This window comes from Bufo bufo, chromosome 2 (assembly GCF_905171765.1).
Source record: "Bufo bufo chromosome 2, aBufBuf1.1, whole genome shotgun sequence".
Lineage (NCBI taxonomy): Eukaryota > Metazoa > Chordata > Amphibia > Anura > Bufonidae > Bufo > Bufo bufo.
In genome coordinates, this window is record NC_053390.1 from 226,043,585 (window position 1) to 226,060,524 (window position 16,940).

Genomic DNA, 16,940 nt, shown 5'->3' on the forward strand with positions numbered 1-16,940 from the left:
CAGAATACTAAACTGCTTCCTTCCTAAGGACAACATGAAAACATCTGCTGAGTTTTAAATCATTGGTGATGACCTTGGCCAAAGATTTTCCTACTGGTCATTCTGCAGTCTTTGAACATATGTTTCACTAGACAATGTGTTTGGTAGATGGGGTTAAATACTTCTAAAACAGTCACTGCACCTGCACAACATGTGGACATAATGTCCCGGAGGCAGGAACCTGCTTGTATTTAAACTCAATTGTAACTAACAATTCAATCGTAAGCACTTGGCACAGGGGAGTCCATGTTGTTGGATGCACATTCTTTATTTAATTTTCTAACTTGAAATCTATTTTCTTCTGTGAGATTTAAGAAATATAGGTAGTCCACCTGGACTCTCCGCTCTTTCCTTATTGATCAGGTGTGTGCTTGGTGAAAAATCCAAATTGAAATAAAATTCCCCAGTGCAGTGAAAATGGTCTGATTAGATTCTGCTCATTGTAGCGCCATCAGTAGTGAAATAGATGCACATTTAATAGCTCTTCTGTGATATGTGAATGTAAAGCAGTGATCTGTGAAGGACAAAGAGAGTCTACTTGGGTCTTGAAAGGTTGTTACCCTATTGATCTGAAGCAGCAATTGATTTAGGCTTATTGGATAATTACCTGTGCTTGAGCCCTTCACTCTCCTGATTAGCTTTATTATAGTACTTAACATGTTTTCTGAGTGATTCCAAGTTTACGTCTTTTTGAAATAATTGTTCTTTGGGAGTAAATTACATTGTACACTGAAGGGAAAATTACTGTTTTTGAAAGCTGTTGGAAAAACATTTGTGGCAATACAATGACATAAAGCCTTTATCGGGGCAGCAGACAGTTCTTTTTTAGTAGCCTGGAAAAATGTTATAGATGCTAGCACAATTAGTCATCTATGATCTTCAATGACCCTTGACATGATAAGACATGTAAAATAAAAGAACATAAAAGAAGTGTAAATCCATACACATTTAAATGCTGTTATTTTACTAGAGTTGAGAACATTCAAGATATCCACCTACAATTATTATTTACCAGAAACAAAATCAAAGATCTTCAAAATGAAACATTTGCTCATACACAATAGATGAAAGATGGCAGAATACACCAATTTTGTTGGGATTGGAGGACTATTTTATTTCTGTGAGGGTGTCTTCATTCTCCTCTGACAGCAGATGTTGGGATAAAGAAGGTTTGGATGTGTTAGATTTCAGCATACTATTCATTTGATACAGTTGACAACTCTCTTCTCATTTAAAATACATACTGTATATAGGAGTTGGTGGGAATCTAAAGTGCTTGGGCACCATTAGTCAATCCATTTTGACTGTCTCAATATGTGAGAAGCCACCACCAGACGATCATATCACCTAGGTAGGATCAGTATAATTGGTAAACCCAACTCAGCCAAGTGTGAGATCCATTGGGGACAGGGCTGATATAAGTTATTACCATCTCTGTACAGTGCTGCAGAATATGCATGGATATAATATCAACAAGAATTGTAATCGCTGGCGCTATTCCACAATGCAAACTGCTGGATAGTACTGCAGGAAACTGTTGGTACCGCAACCCACTAAAATAATTGCAATATAAAAAAAACTGTAGTTTCTGTGCAAAATGTTAAATATAAAACGTCTCTTAATTGGATTTTTCTCCCATTTCAACTCTTGTAGCTTTGCTCATGTGATGTCACCCTGCTACATACTGGAGCGCAAGCATCAAACAGGAGGCGTGTAGCTGGCTGGGGCACGCTTCCTTCTGAAAGAAAGAACTAAACTGCCTCTAAAGGACTTCAGGATCGAGCCAAGCCATTGGAGCGTTTACCACAATTGGACTATCGAAGGAACAGATTCGGGAGAAATGAAGGTAGGAGTGATTTATAGCACGAACCAACTGCACTATTCATATAGGGGAATATTGGATGTGGTAGAATCTCAGCAGGAGCCAATTAAGAGACAGTTTATATTTGATAGTTTGTGCAGAAACAATGCAGCTTTTCTGGATATAATTGCATGAATTATATTTCCTGTGCTGGTTCTTTAACTTCCTCCTTTGTATGGACCTGCAAACAGCCTCACATGAGTCTCTCGGTCAGACCATTCACTGTGTCCAGAGAAGGAAGGGGGACTCAATTAGAGATGGACACTGTGGCGAAACCAACCTCGCCACAGTGTTTTGGAGGGGGCTGTTTGCCAGCCTCCTGCCCCAGGATTATGGCCCATACTAACTTTGAAGGAGAAGACAGACCGGCCGCACAGCTTAAATCTGTGGAACTGTTTTGGGCAGGAAAGCCATGCTTGCGGCCGGTCAAATGTGACTTCCATGGAATTCGGGAACCCCTGCTCGGATCTGGGTGATTTTTGGATATGTTGTTCACCCAGATCAGAGCTATCCATGGATGTATACATTATGGGGATATGTGGGGTTTTGAGGTGTTTTCTGTGTGTTGGGAAAAATGTGTGTTTTCTGTCTGTGAGTGATTAAGTTGGGTAGGAATCGGAGAGACCTCCACCAAGCTTCGGCGGTTCGTGGGGTCTGCAGTGCTGACGGTGTCAAGTGGAGTGCTTGGAGTCCTCTGGAAGCACTAGGAGCATCTATCAACGGAGGTACCCGGTCGGGGTGCTAGGCGTTCCGTTACAGACACATTACACTCATAAGTACAATTTTCTCCTGTGGACATCTTTATCTAGGCTTACCAAGAGAGATGTCTCCCTGTGCTTTACTTGTGTTTCACTGCCTGTGTAAGGGCTGTATTATACCAACAGATTATCTGACCAATATCTGTCCAATCAGACCAATAGTTGGTGTGCATAACAAAAGATCTGAGTGCGTAACAGGCTAACTATCTGACCAATGATTGGTCAGAAAATCTGTCAGATAAGTCTTTACCTCGGAGTTTGACTCTAGTGCTGCTGAGGAAAGAGATATCGGTCTCTCCACAATTGATCTTTTTATTAAGAAAATGTCCCTTTAAGAAGAGGAAGAAGTGCCTTCTGGTGCCTTTGCAGTTGGTCTGTGGCAAATTACCCAAAGGAACACCGATCCTCCTCCATGATTGCAGAAAAAGTTCAGGTAGCTGAAGAACAAATGTGTATTTTAGTAATGTTTCTGTAGAAAATGTTTATTTGTTTTAGAATTGCACTTCTTTAAAGATGCTCTGTCACCAGGATCAACCCTATTAAACCAGACATACTGGCTGGTAAGGCTCATCATGCTGATTAAAACGGTACCTTTCTATTGTCTGTACGATAAATGAAAGGTTTGAGCACTGCTATGTAACACCCCCTGTCCTCTGCACACTCCCTCTCCCCTTGATTGACAGGACTAAACATGAGGATAGCAGAGCTGTGTCCTAGCATCTAAATATCATATACACAATGTACTATAGCTTTACCACACTGCGATCTGCTCAGAAAGCTAATCTAAATAATACTGCCTTATTCACAGGCACAATATATGATTATAAAGACACCGGTAATATATGTTAGCTTATCAGCTCAGAAAAAACATATTTTGCTATAGGGTAATATTACAGCTTGGTGGTGTAGTGGTTTACCATGCATGTAGATATCTCAGGTTCAAGTCCCAGGAGAGACATAAGTTTTTTTTTTTTCTGTTATTTTTTTTCTCTTTTATTTAACCCATAATACAAGGCTATACTATAATAAATAATATATGATTAATTATTATAATAATAATAATAATAATAATAATAATAATAAAGGTCTTACTATATTGAGAATAGTGGTGTTTTTTTTTTTTTTGCTACAACCTACTACTTATATGATTATAAAGAAACCAGTAATATTTATTAGCTTTCTAAAAAAAACAAAAAACATTATTTTTAATACGATAAGTGCATAGACTTTTCTTATGGAATAAATGTGGAAGCAAAAAACATCGGGAGAAAACATCTCCCAAGATTCAAACTTGAGACTTCTACATGCAAAATCAATTACTAAGCTTTATCATTAACAAACATAGAAGCATGTTTTTCCTATGCTTATAAGGTAACACATATTACTGGTGTCTTTATAATCATATACTGTGCCTGTGAATAAAGCAGTAATATGCAGATTAGCTTTCTGAGCAGATCTCAGTGTGGTGAAGTTATACAGGGTGGGCCATTTATATGGATACACCTTAATAAAATGGGAATGGTTGGTGATATTGACTTCCTGTTTGTGGCACATTAGTATATGTGAGGGGGGAAACTTTTCAAGATGGGTGGTGACCATGGCGGCCATTTTGAAGTTGGCCATTTTGAATCCAACTTTTGTTTTTTCAATAGGAAGAGGGTCATGTGACACATCAAACTTATTGGGAATTTCACAAGAAAAACAATGGTGTGCTTGGTTTTAACGTAACTTTATTCTTTCATGAGTTATTTACAAGTTTCTGACCACTTATAAAATGTGTTCAATGTGCTGCCCATTGTGTTGGATTGTCAATGCAATCCTCTTCTCCCACTCTTCACACACTGATAGCAACACTGCAGGAGAAATGCTAGCACAGGCTTCCAGTATCCGTAGTTTCAGGTGCTGCACATCTCGTATCATCTGAAGGCAATCGTCTATGCTGTGAAGATACGAGATGTGCAGCACCTGAAACTATGGATACTGGAAGCCTGTGCTAGCATTTCTCCTGCGGTGTTGCTATCAGTGTGTGAAGAGTGGGAGAAGAGGGTTGCATTGACAATCCAACACAATGGGCAGCACATTGAACACATTTTATAAGTGGTCAGAAACTTGTAAATAACTCATGAAAGAATAAAGTTACGTTAAAACCAAGCACACCATTGTTTTTCTTGTGAAATTCCCAATAAGTTTGATGTGTCACATGACCCTCTTCCTATTGAAAAAACAAAAGTTGGATTCAAAATGGCCAACTTCAAAATGGCCGCCATGGTCACCACCCATCTTGAAAAGTTTCCCCCCTCACATATACTAATGTGCCACAAACAGGAAGTTAATATCACCAACCATTCCCATTTTATTAAGGTGTATCCATATAAATGGCCCACCCTGTAGTATATAGAGTGTATGATATTTACATGCTAGCACACGGCTCTGCCCTCAGCATGTCCAGCCCTGTCAATCAAGGAGAGGAGGGAGTGTGAATAGTACAGGGGGTGTTACAAAGCAGTGCTCAAAGGATTCAGCCCCCCCTCCTAATGCTCTAACTTTGCATTTGCATATGAATAAAACAAATCTCTGCAGCTGTTTATCTTAGAAACAAAAGAAAGGTGATGTTTTAATCGGCATGATCAGCCCTACCAGTCAGTATGCAACGTGCGGCCTCCCCCCAGGGCCTCTCCTATCACGTCCCAGGTGTAGGAATGCCAAGTGGTGTAGTGCGGCCTAAATGTTTCTTTATGTGTGTCATTGTGCTCCCACCTGGATACCGCTGGACCCCAGACTCTGGCTCCAAAGCAATAAATAGGGGAAATAATTGAGGGATTTGAAAAAATTACTTGAGTCCAGACCTTGAGATGAAGTTCAATGGCAGCTTAACTTGAATAAATGTTTCTCCAAACAGTTTCAGGCTTTGTCTTGGTTCCAGAAGGCTTTAGCGTTAAACTGTCAGGCAAACTCCTCTCTGCTATATCTGTTTCTCTCTGACAGGCTACTGACAGGCTAGCTGTATAACTCAGCTTCTTCTGTATGCTGCACTTCTTCTCTGTAGTCTGACTCTAGGTTATGCCAGGGAACTTTCCTCCTGGCTCCTAAGGCTTTAAGCTTTGGTCTCCATGGCCAGCAGAGCTTAGGGTGGCGTGGGTGGCGTGGGCACATCCAGCAGAGACGTGCCCCTGTACACCCGTCCCCTGTCTAGGGAAGACCTAAACTGGAACCAACTAGTCCCCACCCTTCTTGCAGGAAATATGGCTAGCCTACTCCCCTACAGAGGGGGGTTAGAATGGAATGGAGAATTCAATTTTCTCTAAGTATAGCTCTGCCATTTTTGCTGCCACCTGCTGGTTAACCAGAGAATAAGGGCTATGTAGTACACAGCGCATAAGTATGTTAAGTAAAGCTCACATACTACACACACAACTTCGCTGAATTATTGATGTACTCTATATTGGTTTGATGGCCTTTATGTGTATGATAGTCTGGTAAAACAAAAACAAAATTAGAGGGTTCAGTGTAATAGTATTCACAGATGACTAAATCTGTAGATGATAAGTCTGCATAGATATTAAAGTTACCTTGAAATTATTGAGGGTGCATTTATTTTTTAGGTTCTTGCAACAGATGGCAGTGCAAGCTATGATTTAATAATGCCCTTTACCTTCATGTGAAAGCAAAATGAATTCATTTCCTGTAAAAAGGGCATATAGGTTAAATGGCTGTCATCCATGTGTACCTTACATCATTATAATGGAGTTCTCTTCTGGGCAAATTACTGCGGATAGCGATGAAGATTCCTGCTGGCATGATATGTAACATGGCTTAAACACAAAAGTTCATCTTCTGATTTTATTTAATAAAGTGCTATTATGATGAGATATCACAGAAGATGACTGGCAACATCAAGCTAAATGAGTGGATGGTGCAAGAAAATCAACAGAAGATGAGATTTTGAGGTAGTTAAGAAGCAGATGGTGTGTGCGTTCCTTGTACCTTCAGGACCTTAGCCTTGCTGCTGAAGCTTATTGTACACAGCAAGGCAGTTATACAAACATTCATTTTTCTGTTTTTATCTAAGACTATAAGATGTAGAATCTAGGACTGGAGGCATCTGGAAACTTTCCATTTTCTAAATTTATGAATGAATAATTTGTGATATGCAGATATCCAATTGCAACAGTAGTTAGCAATCTCATTTTCATCACTATCATTATTTTCTGCCATGACTCAAAAGATCTTGCGCATTTTCTGTGGAGATATGTGGCAAAATAGGATAATCTTTCCTTTTTTAACCCCATAAGAATGCTCCACATTAAAAAGGCGTGATCTACAAACACCTCTTCATTTTACAATCTACAGCATAATTATGCTTTAGAACTTTGCAGCAAGTAGCACCCGAGTCAACAGTCAAAGATTCCCTGATTTAATTCCCTTATGCCCATCACATGATTGTAGGAGGATCTTCAAGCAATATGTAGAGTAGTAGTTAGAACTGTGCAGAAAATGTTCCACAAATTGAACCCAGGCTGTCCGCACATAGGAAACTTACACACCCAAAGAGAGGTGTCTAAGTAGTGCAGTCATTGTGTAGTGTCCTGAAATAAACTGCAAAGCATTGAAAGTGTGAGATGGGGAAACAACTCTCATTGTCTGAACATTGTGTTTGTTTCAATGAAGTTAAATGTTCTGGACTGACGTTCTGCTGTTTGGCCACAAGATGCTGCTGTTTCCCAAGCACAGCTGACTAACTGCATATATATTTCCATATTCTTAAGAGGTGTGGTTTTGAGAACTTGCTAGAGGAAGCTGCCGCCATCTTGGGAAAGCTGAGGAGCTGTGTGTGAGCAGAAAAGCTAATGGATCCAGGAGTGAGAGGACCTTCTCGCTGACCACATCTGCAGCTGAGTGAAGCTGATTGTCGTCCAAGACCCAGAGTCTGTCCAGGAAGAGGAGGACTGTTTCCATGAAGACTGACAAGATCTAAGTAACAAGCTGCATACCCTGTGGGACCTCGTGTTTGCTGGAGAGACTGGTTGTTTGGTTAAGAGACATCAGTGGATAAAGAACAGACTCAGGTCGGTAAGATTGGGCACGCATCTCACTGCAGTTTGGCGCCTAAAGACTTAAACAATATATAATATATATGACCGCGGCACTCGATTTTAGTAAACAGTTGTATTTATTAAATATTCCATCCAGAAATAGAAATAGGCTAAGGCCAACGTTTCGGTCTCATCCCGAGACCTTGTTCACGGCCTGAAAGTGGAATACGTCTGGTGCGGTGGATGGCCAGTGTTATTTATATTTAATAAATACAACTATTTACTAAAATCGAGTGCCGCGGTCATATATATTATATATTGATTGCCATTACCGCTGAGCACCGGAACCTAGCTACGGAGTGCCGTAGAAAAACAACCTGAAAAAATAAAGACTTAAACAAGACCTGTAGTTAGATAGTTAGGGTCTCTGCTTTGTGTCAGGTCTAAATAGTTGCTATCGATACTAAAAGGACTCCATTATTAAAAAGCACATTGCACATTTGGGAGCTGATAAACACCCCCACGAACTGTATACAGTTCACCGTTTTGCTCAGGAGAAATAATCAGGCACGTGCTACCGGACTAGTTGTGGGAGGGGGAATAATATAGAGCACGGTAAGATTGTGAACCGCTGTGTTGTACTGCAGGCCAGCCCATACTAAGCACCCAACCAGTTGTTCGCATTTGCTTCAGGGTAATAATAGGTACGGCGAGGCAGTTTTAGTTGTGCCCGCTAGTAGGTAAATTACCGCTAAATTTTTGCTGGCATCCATCAGGGGGCTCCGTGATGTGCAATACAGGGGTCTCAGCTAGAGTTGAGCGGACACCTGGATGTTCGGGTTCGGCCGAACTTCGGAAAAAAGTTCGAGTTCAGGACCCGAACTTGACCCCGAACCCCAGTGAAGTCAATGGAGACCCGAACTTTTGAGCACTAAAATGGCTGTAAAAATGTCATGGAAAGGGCTAGAGGGCTGCAAATGTCGTCAAAATGTGGTTAAGAGCATGGCAAGTGCTCTGCAAACAAATGTAGATAGGGAAATGACTTTAAATAACATATACAGTACAGACCAAAAGTTTGGACACACCTTCTCATGCAAAGAGTTTTCTTTATTTTCATGACTATGAAGGCATCAAAACTATGAATTAACACATGTGGAATTATACAGGGTGGGCCATTTATATGGATACACCTTAATAAAATGGGAATGGTTGGTGATATTAACTTCCTGTTTGTGGCACATTAGTATATGTGAGGGGGGAAACTTTTCAAGATGGGTGGTGACCAATGGCGGCCATTTTGAAGTCGGCCATTTTGAATCCAACTTTTGTTTTTTCAATAGGAAGAGGGTCATGTGACACATCAAACTTATTGGGAATTTCACAAGAAAAACAATGGTGTGTTTGGTTTTAACGTAACTGTATTCTTTCATGAGTTATTTACAAGTTTCTGACCATTTATAAAATGTGTTCATTGTGCTGCCCATTGTGTTGGATTGTCAATGCAACCCTCTTCTCCCACTCTTCACACACTGATAGCAACACCACAGGAGAAATGCTAGCACAGGCTTCCAGTATCCGTAGTTTCAGGTGCTGCACATCTCGTATCTTCACAGCATAGACGATTGCCTTCAGATGATACGAGATGTGCAGCACCTGAAACTACGGATACTGGAAGCCTGTGCTAGCATTTCTCTTGCAGTGTTGCTATCAGTGTGTGAAAAGTGGGAGAAAAGGGTTGCATTGACAATCCAACACAATGGGCAGCACATTGAACACATTTTGTAAGTGGTCAGAAACTTGTAAATAACTCATGAAAGAATAAAGTTACGTTAAAACCAAGCACACCATTGTTTTTCTTGTGAAATTCCCAATAAGTTTGATGTGTAAAATGACCCTCTTCCTATTGAAAAAACAAAAGTTGGATTCAAAATGGCCGACTTCAAAATGGCCGCCATGGTCACCACCTATCTTGAAAAGTTTCCCCCCTCACATATACTAATGTGCCACAAACAGGAAGTTAATATCACCAACCATTCCCATTTTATTAAGGTGTATCCATATAAATGGCCCACCCTGTATACATAACAAACTAGTGTGAAACTACTGAAAATATGTCATATTCTAGGTTCTTCAAAGTAGCCACCTTTTGCTTTGATTACTGCTTTGCACACTCTTGGCATTCTCTTGATGAGCTTCAAGAGGTAGTCCGCTGAAATGGTCTTCCAACAGTCTTGAAGGAGTTCCCAGAGATGCTTAGAACTTGTTGGCCCTTTTGCCTTTACTCTGCGGTCCAGCTCACCTCAAACCATCTCGATTGGGTTCAGGTCCGGTGATTGTGGAGGCCAGGTCATCTGGCGCAGCACCCCATCACTCTCCTTCATGGTCAAATAGACCTTACTTTCAAAGTTTTCCCAATTTTTCGGCTGACTGACTGACCTTCATTTCTTAAAGTAATGATGGCTACTCGTTTTTCTTTACTTAGCTGCTTTTTTCTTGCCATAATACAAATTCTAACAGTCTATTCAGTAGGACTATCAGCTGTGTATCCATAAGTTGAGTTGACTTCTCCTCATTTATAAGGCAAGAAATCCCACTTATTAAACTTGACAGGGCACACCTGTGAAGTGAAAACCATTTCAGGGGACTACCTCTTGAAGCTCATCAAGAGAATGCCAAGAGTGTGCAAAGCAGTAATCAAAGAAAAAGGTGGCTACTTTGAAGAACCTAGAATATGACATATTTTCAGTTGTTTCACACTTGTTTGTTATGTATATAATTCCACATGTGTTAATTCATAGTTTTGATGCCTTCAGTGTGAATCTACAATTTTCATAGTCATGAAAAAAAGAAAACTCTTTGAATGAGAAGGTGTGTCCAAACTTTTGGTCTGTACTGTACGTAAAAATAAAAAATAATAATCTTGATCTAGGAGGACCAGGTCCATATGGAGTAGGAGGTTGAGGAGGCGGTGGATGTGGCGGTGTAGGTGGAAGCGGCGGTGGAGGAGGAGGTAGCCTATACTGGTTTTTTGTTTTAAATTTTATTTAAAAAATTAGGGTACACCCCAAAACATTGGGAAATATAACCTGTGATTACCCCCTCCAGTCATGCTAAATACACGTTCAGAAAATACACTGGCTGCAGGGCAGGCCAGCACCTCCAAGGGGTAAAGGGCAAGCTCAGGCCATGTGCCCAATTTGGAGACCCAGAAGTTGCAGGGGCTGACCCCTGTCAGTCAGTTCGTGTAGGCGTGTGCACACTTACTGCCCCACCATGTCGCACGTCCCCGTGATGTTCACAATCAAATTTGATATCTGCTCTATCAACTTTCAATGTTCTTTAATGCGCCTATCATGGTGATCACGGGTGGCGGGGAATCAGGGTTCCAGGCCAGAGAGGGAGCGTGAGAAAGAGACCACATCCAAGGGAGGATTCATTTTTTCCAATTTAAAATTAGAGTTGAAATATGGGAGAAATGATTCCCTGTCACCTATGCATAGCAGATGTTTATTCACGTCTAAAATTGTATAATGTCAACCCGAGAATGTAACAGAAAAATTATTGAAATTTATTAAGCTGTCAACTAGGTAGAGGAGGGGTATATGACACCCAAAAATTGGTGAATTTCACCAGAATATATAACTGACAATTTTTTTTAACCTGTCTACTAGATATAGCAGTGGTACTATACATCCAAAAAATTGTTTATTTCGCCAGAAAATGTAACTGCCAATTTTTTTATTTTTTTTTAGAGTTCCACTAGGTATAGCAGTGGTACTATACACACCAAAGTTGGTGATTTTCACCCAAAAATGTAAATGACAATTTATTTCTTTTTTAACTGGCCTATTAGGTAGAGCAGTGGTACTATACACCCAAAAATTGGTTAATTTCACCCAAAAAAGTAAATGACAATTATTATTTTTTTGTTTAGGCTGTCTACTAGGCATAGCAGTGGTACTATACACCCAAAAAATTGTTAATTTCACCATAAAATGTAACTGACAATTTTTATTTTTACCGGTCCACTAGGTATAGCAGTGGTACTATACACCCAAAAATTTGTGAATTTCACCCGAAAATGTAAATGACAAAGTAGTGAAATGATATAAAATAAAACACGCACAAAAAAAAATGGATTTATGAGGTGGAGTTCCATGTGGAGTAGGAGTTTGAGGAGGCGGTGGACGTAGCAGAGTAGGTGGAAGCGGCGGTGGAGGAGGACGAGATAGCCAACACAGGTTTTTGGTCTTAATTTAATTTTGTAAAATTAAGGTACACTCCAAAAGAGTGGGAAATATCCAAAATACAAACATGAGCAATTGCGCTGCAGTATAACAATGGCTGCTTAGTGCCGGTATACATGTCTATTCTGCACAAGGTACGGACAAGTCCTGAGGGATCCATGCCTGGTTCATTTTAATGAACATGAGCTTGTTCACATTGGCTGTGGACAGGCGGCTGCGCTTATCTGTGATGACGCCCCATGCTGTGCTAAACACACGTTCAGATAATACATTGGCTGCAGGGCAGGCCAGCACCTCCAAGGCGTAAAGGGCAAGCTCAGGCCATGTGCCCAATTTGGAGACCCAGAAGTTGAAGGGGGCAGACCCATCATTCAGTACATGTAGGCGTGTGCACACATACTGCTCCACCATGTTGGTGAAATGCTGCCCCCTGCTAAGCTTTTCCACATTTCGGCCATGCTAACCCTGCCTTTTGAGGTGCTGGCGGTTCCCCAGCTGCGTTGGCGACCTTTTCCTCATCCTCTGCCTTCGCCTTGTGCTTCCACTGTGCCCCCGCTGTCAGGTGGGAATGCCACCAGCAGCGCGTCTACCAGCGTACGCTAGTACTTGCGCATCTTACGATCACGCTCCAGTGACGGAATTAAGGACTGTACGTTGTCCTTGTAACGGGGATCCAGCAGCGTGGCCACCCAGTAATCAGCACAAGTTAGAATGTGGGCAACTCGGTGGTCGTTGCGGAGACACTGGAGCATGTAATCGCTCATGTGTGCCAGGCTGCCCAGAGGCAACGAAAAGCTGTCCTCTGTGGGAGGTGTATCGTCTGTGTCCTCTGTATCCCCCCATCCACGCACCAGTGATGGCCATGAGCTGGTCTGGGTGCCACCCTTCTGTGAACATGGTTCCTCCTCTTCCATCTCCTCCTCCTCACCCTCCACCTCATCATCCTCTTGAACTGTGCCCTGGCTGGACAATTGTGTACCTTGGGTTTGTGGGTGCAGGAACCCACCCTCAGGGCCACTTGGGAATGACTGGCCGGAAACCCTACGAAATGATCCCTCTTCCTCCTCCTCCTCCTGTGCCACATCCTCTTCCATCATCACCAGGAGCGTTTTTTCAAGGAGGCATACAAGTGGGATAGTAACGCTGAGAACGGCGTTATCGGCACTGGTCATGTTGGTGGAGTACTCGAAACAGCGCAACAAGGAACACAGGTCTCGCATGGAGGCACAGTCATTGGTGGTGAAGTGGTGCTGTTCCGCCGAGCGACTCACCCGTGCGTGCTGCAGCTGAAACTCCACTATCGCCTGCTGCTGCTCGCATAGTCAGGCCAGCATGTGCATGGTGGAGTTCCACCTTGTGGGCACGTCGCATATGAGGCGGTGAGTGGGAAGACCGAAGTTACGCTGCAGCGCTGACAGGCAAGCAGCAGCAGGATGAGAACGCCAAAAGCGCGCACAGATGGCCCGCACTTTATGCAGCAGCTCTGACATGTCGGGGTAATTTTTAAGGAATCTCTGCACCACCAAATTCAGCACATGCGCCAGGCGAGGGATGTGCGTCAAACCGGCTAGTCCCAGGGCTGCTACGAGATTTCGCCCATTATCGCACACCACCAGGCCGGGCTTGAGGCTGACTGGCACAAACCACTCATCGGTCCACTGCATTTACCCAGTGTGCTGTTATGGAGATATAACGGCCCTGACCGTGCTTACTGGTCCACATGTCCGTAGTCAGGTGCACCTTGCAACAGATGGCATTGCGCAGTGCACACCTGATTTTGTCCCCTACTTTGTTGAGCAGGGAAGGGATGGCTCGTCTTGAAAAGTAGTGGTGGCTGGGCAAGATGTACTGTGGGACAGCCACCGCCATAAGGCCGTTAAAAATATCCGTCTCCACCAGACGGAATGACAGCATTTCAAAGGCCAGTAATTTAGAAATGCTGGCATTCAGGGCTAGGGATCGCGGGTGGGTAGGGGGGTACTTCCTCTTCCTCTCCAGCGTTTGGGATATGGAGAGCTAAACGCTTCCGTGGGACATTGTGGAGATGCTTGGTGACCGAGGTGTTGGTGTTGCTGGCAGATCCTCTGTTTGCGGGGTGGCAGGTGGCACTGTCACTCCTGAGGTGGATGAAGAGGCCGCGACTGCAGCAGAAAAGGAAGCAGGAGGAGCCAGAGACCTTTCTTGTTTTTTGAGGTGTCTACTCCACTGCAGGTCGTGCTTTGCACTTAAATGCCTAGTCATGCAGGTTGTGCTCAGGTTGAGAACGTTTATGCCTCGCTTCAGGCTCTGATTGCACAGCGTGCAAACCACTCGTGTCTTGTCGTCAGCACATTGTCTGAATTGTCACTTGCTGCGTTGGGCAGTAGCAGGTGTACTGTCTAGAGGACGGCCGCTCTACTTTTGCACCCTGGTCCCTTTTCTGCTGTGCTGGTGGCTCTGTGCGACCACCGCCTCTTCCTCCGAACTACATCGGTCACTCGCATGACCTTGATGTGGGGTCGAGGACCTCATCGTCCTCCACAACATCTTCCACCCAGTCTTCACCCCTGCCTTCCTTGTCGGTCTGCACACTTTCGAAAGCCCCAGCAGTTGGCACCTGTGTTTCGTCATCATCCGAGACGTGATGCGATGGTCCTCCCATGTACTCATTTTGAAAGATAAGTGGTTGGGCATCGGTGCACTCAATCTCTTCCACTTCTGGGGCAGGGCTAGGTGGATTGTCCTGGGAAACCCTGCTAACAGAGTCATCAAAAAGCAGAAGAGACTGCTGCATGACTTGGGGCTCAGACTGCTTGGCTGATTTGCAAGGGGGTGAGGTGAAAGACTGATGGACATCGGCTGCAGGTGTCAACTGTGGTCTTTCAGCAGGAGACTCGGTGGGAGACAATGTGAAGGAACTGGATCCACTGTCAGCAACCCAATCTACTATCGCCTGTACTTGTTCAGGCCTCACCATTTGTAGAGCAGCATTAGGCCCGACCAAATACCGCTGCAGGTTTTGTCGCCTACTCGCACCTGAGGAAGGGGTTTCTCTTGTACGTGTAGCTGTCACAGATCAACCACATCCTCTCCCTGCAACAGGAGCTCCACCAGCAGCACCACGACCTGGACCACGTCCCTTATTTGACGCTCTCCTCATATTTTTCGAATTTAGGATCTTGCCATAAATGGGTGTTTAATAAATAGTAGAATAGAACGACAGTATGTAAAGGGTGTATCTCACAGGGCCTGAACCAGTGTAGGCCTGAAGTAAATATTTTTTTGCACAAAATGGCTGTATTTCAAATGCCTGATTCAAACCCCTGTATGTAGAGGGAGTATCTCACAGGGCCTGAACCACTGTAGTCCTGAAGTAAATATATCTTTGCACAAAATGGCTGTGAATACTGCTGGCATGAATTGCCTGTTGACCAGCTTCAGTAAAGTGGATCTGTTATACAGGGTGGACCACGAAAAAATAGCCCTCCTCCAGCGATAGTATGACAAGATGAACAAACAAGTGAATTGTTTTTTTAAATTACTCACAACTCACAAGTCACAAAAGATCCTGAAAGTGGTTCCCGTTCATATCTATGCATCTTTGGGCACGTCAGATTATGTTGGGTGATACTGCTTGCAGCTCTTCATCAGTGATGATGCAGAAAAAAAATGTTCTGCTTGTTCCAACAAGATGGGGCAACATGCCACAACTCATGGAACTCACTGGCATGGGTTCATGTTCTGTGTGGAAATGTAAAACAAAAACCGTATGCCAAAAATCCACATACCCTGGATGAACTCAAGGAAAACATCACAAACACCATCCACAGCATCACTGCTGAAGAGCTGCAAGCAGTATCAGCCAACATAATCTGATGCGCCCAAAGATGCATAGATGTGAATGGGGACCTCTTTCAGCATCTTTTTTGACTTGTGGATAATAAAAATAAAAAAAATCCACTTGCTTGTGGAGACAAGTTATTTTTCGTGGGCCACCCTGTACCAAAACCAGTATTGTCCCTATACCGCACTACACTACAGTTTCCTCCATTATTTTCGCTTCATGGCCTCCCAAAGTGACGGGGAGGACAACCACCGTGACTACTACAACTACCATCTGCACTACCACTCCTATCCGCACCACCTTCATACCAGATACACTGCAATTGTTTAAAGATTTTAATACATTTCTCAACTATATAGTGCATTTAGTACTCATGATGCCTGTCATACAGTGATACATAGTGATTACTAAATCATCCACATAGTGTATATAGGATAATTATTGAATACATATTCATACATATATAAATAATGTTCACCTTGTCCACAAAGTTGCAAAGTAAGATAAATATTTTGTTCATTGCCCATGTCCAAGAAGACACTTCCATGGAGCCTTATAGTATCTCTCGGTATAATATCTCACTGGTATTCTTAGCTTTACTATACTGCCATTTCCTCACTCTCTCTGAACCATTAAAAAATCAGCAGGATGGGCTGGAGGGCACAAAGGAAAATGTCTGAAATTATGGAACCTGGGACTGTCACAAAGAATGCACAACATTTGGAAACAACTTTGTGTAGTTTACCTGTTCACTTTCTTTCTGTTCATAATATACATATTCCAATATACATTGGATTTGTTAAAGCAAAAATTTTACCGTGTAATCTTATTAAAAGAAGAAAAAAAATCTAAATTTTTATCTTTTACTTTGAATTTGTAAATTTATGCCTCCTGGTTTAAGGATTTGGCTTACCGCACCTCGTCTGTGGATTGTATATAGAGTATTATTCTAGTATTAATGCCTTTTAATGCTTTATTGATAATAAACTTTAGCATCTTTTGTGGATTATACATCTAGCTGCACAATGGCCAGGATTGTGGTCAGCAATCCTGCTTTGTCTGTTGATCAAACCTTTGGAAGACGTTATGCTTTAGCTCGCCCTTTTGTAAAAAAAAGTGCATAGTGTGTGTATGTATGTATGTGTATTAGAGATGAGCGAATCGAAGTTGATGAAGTGG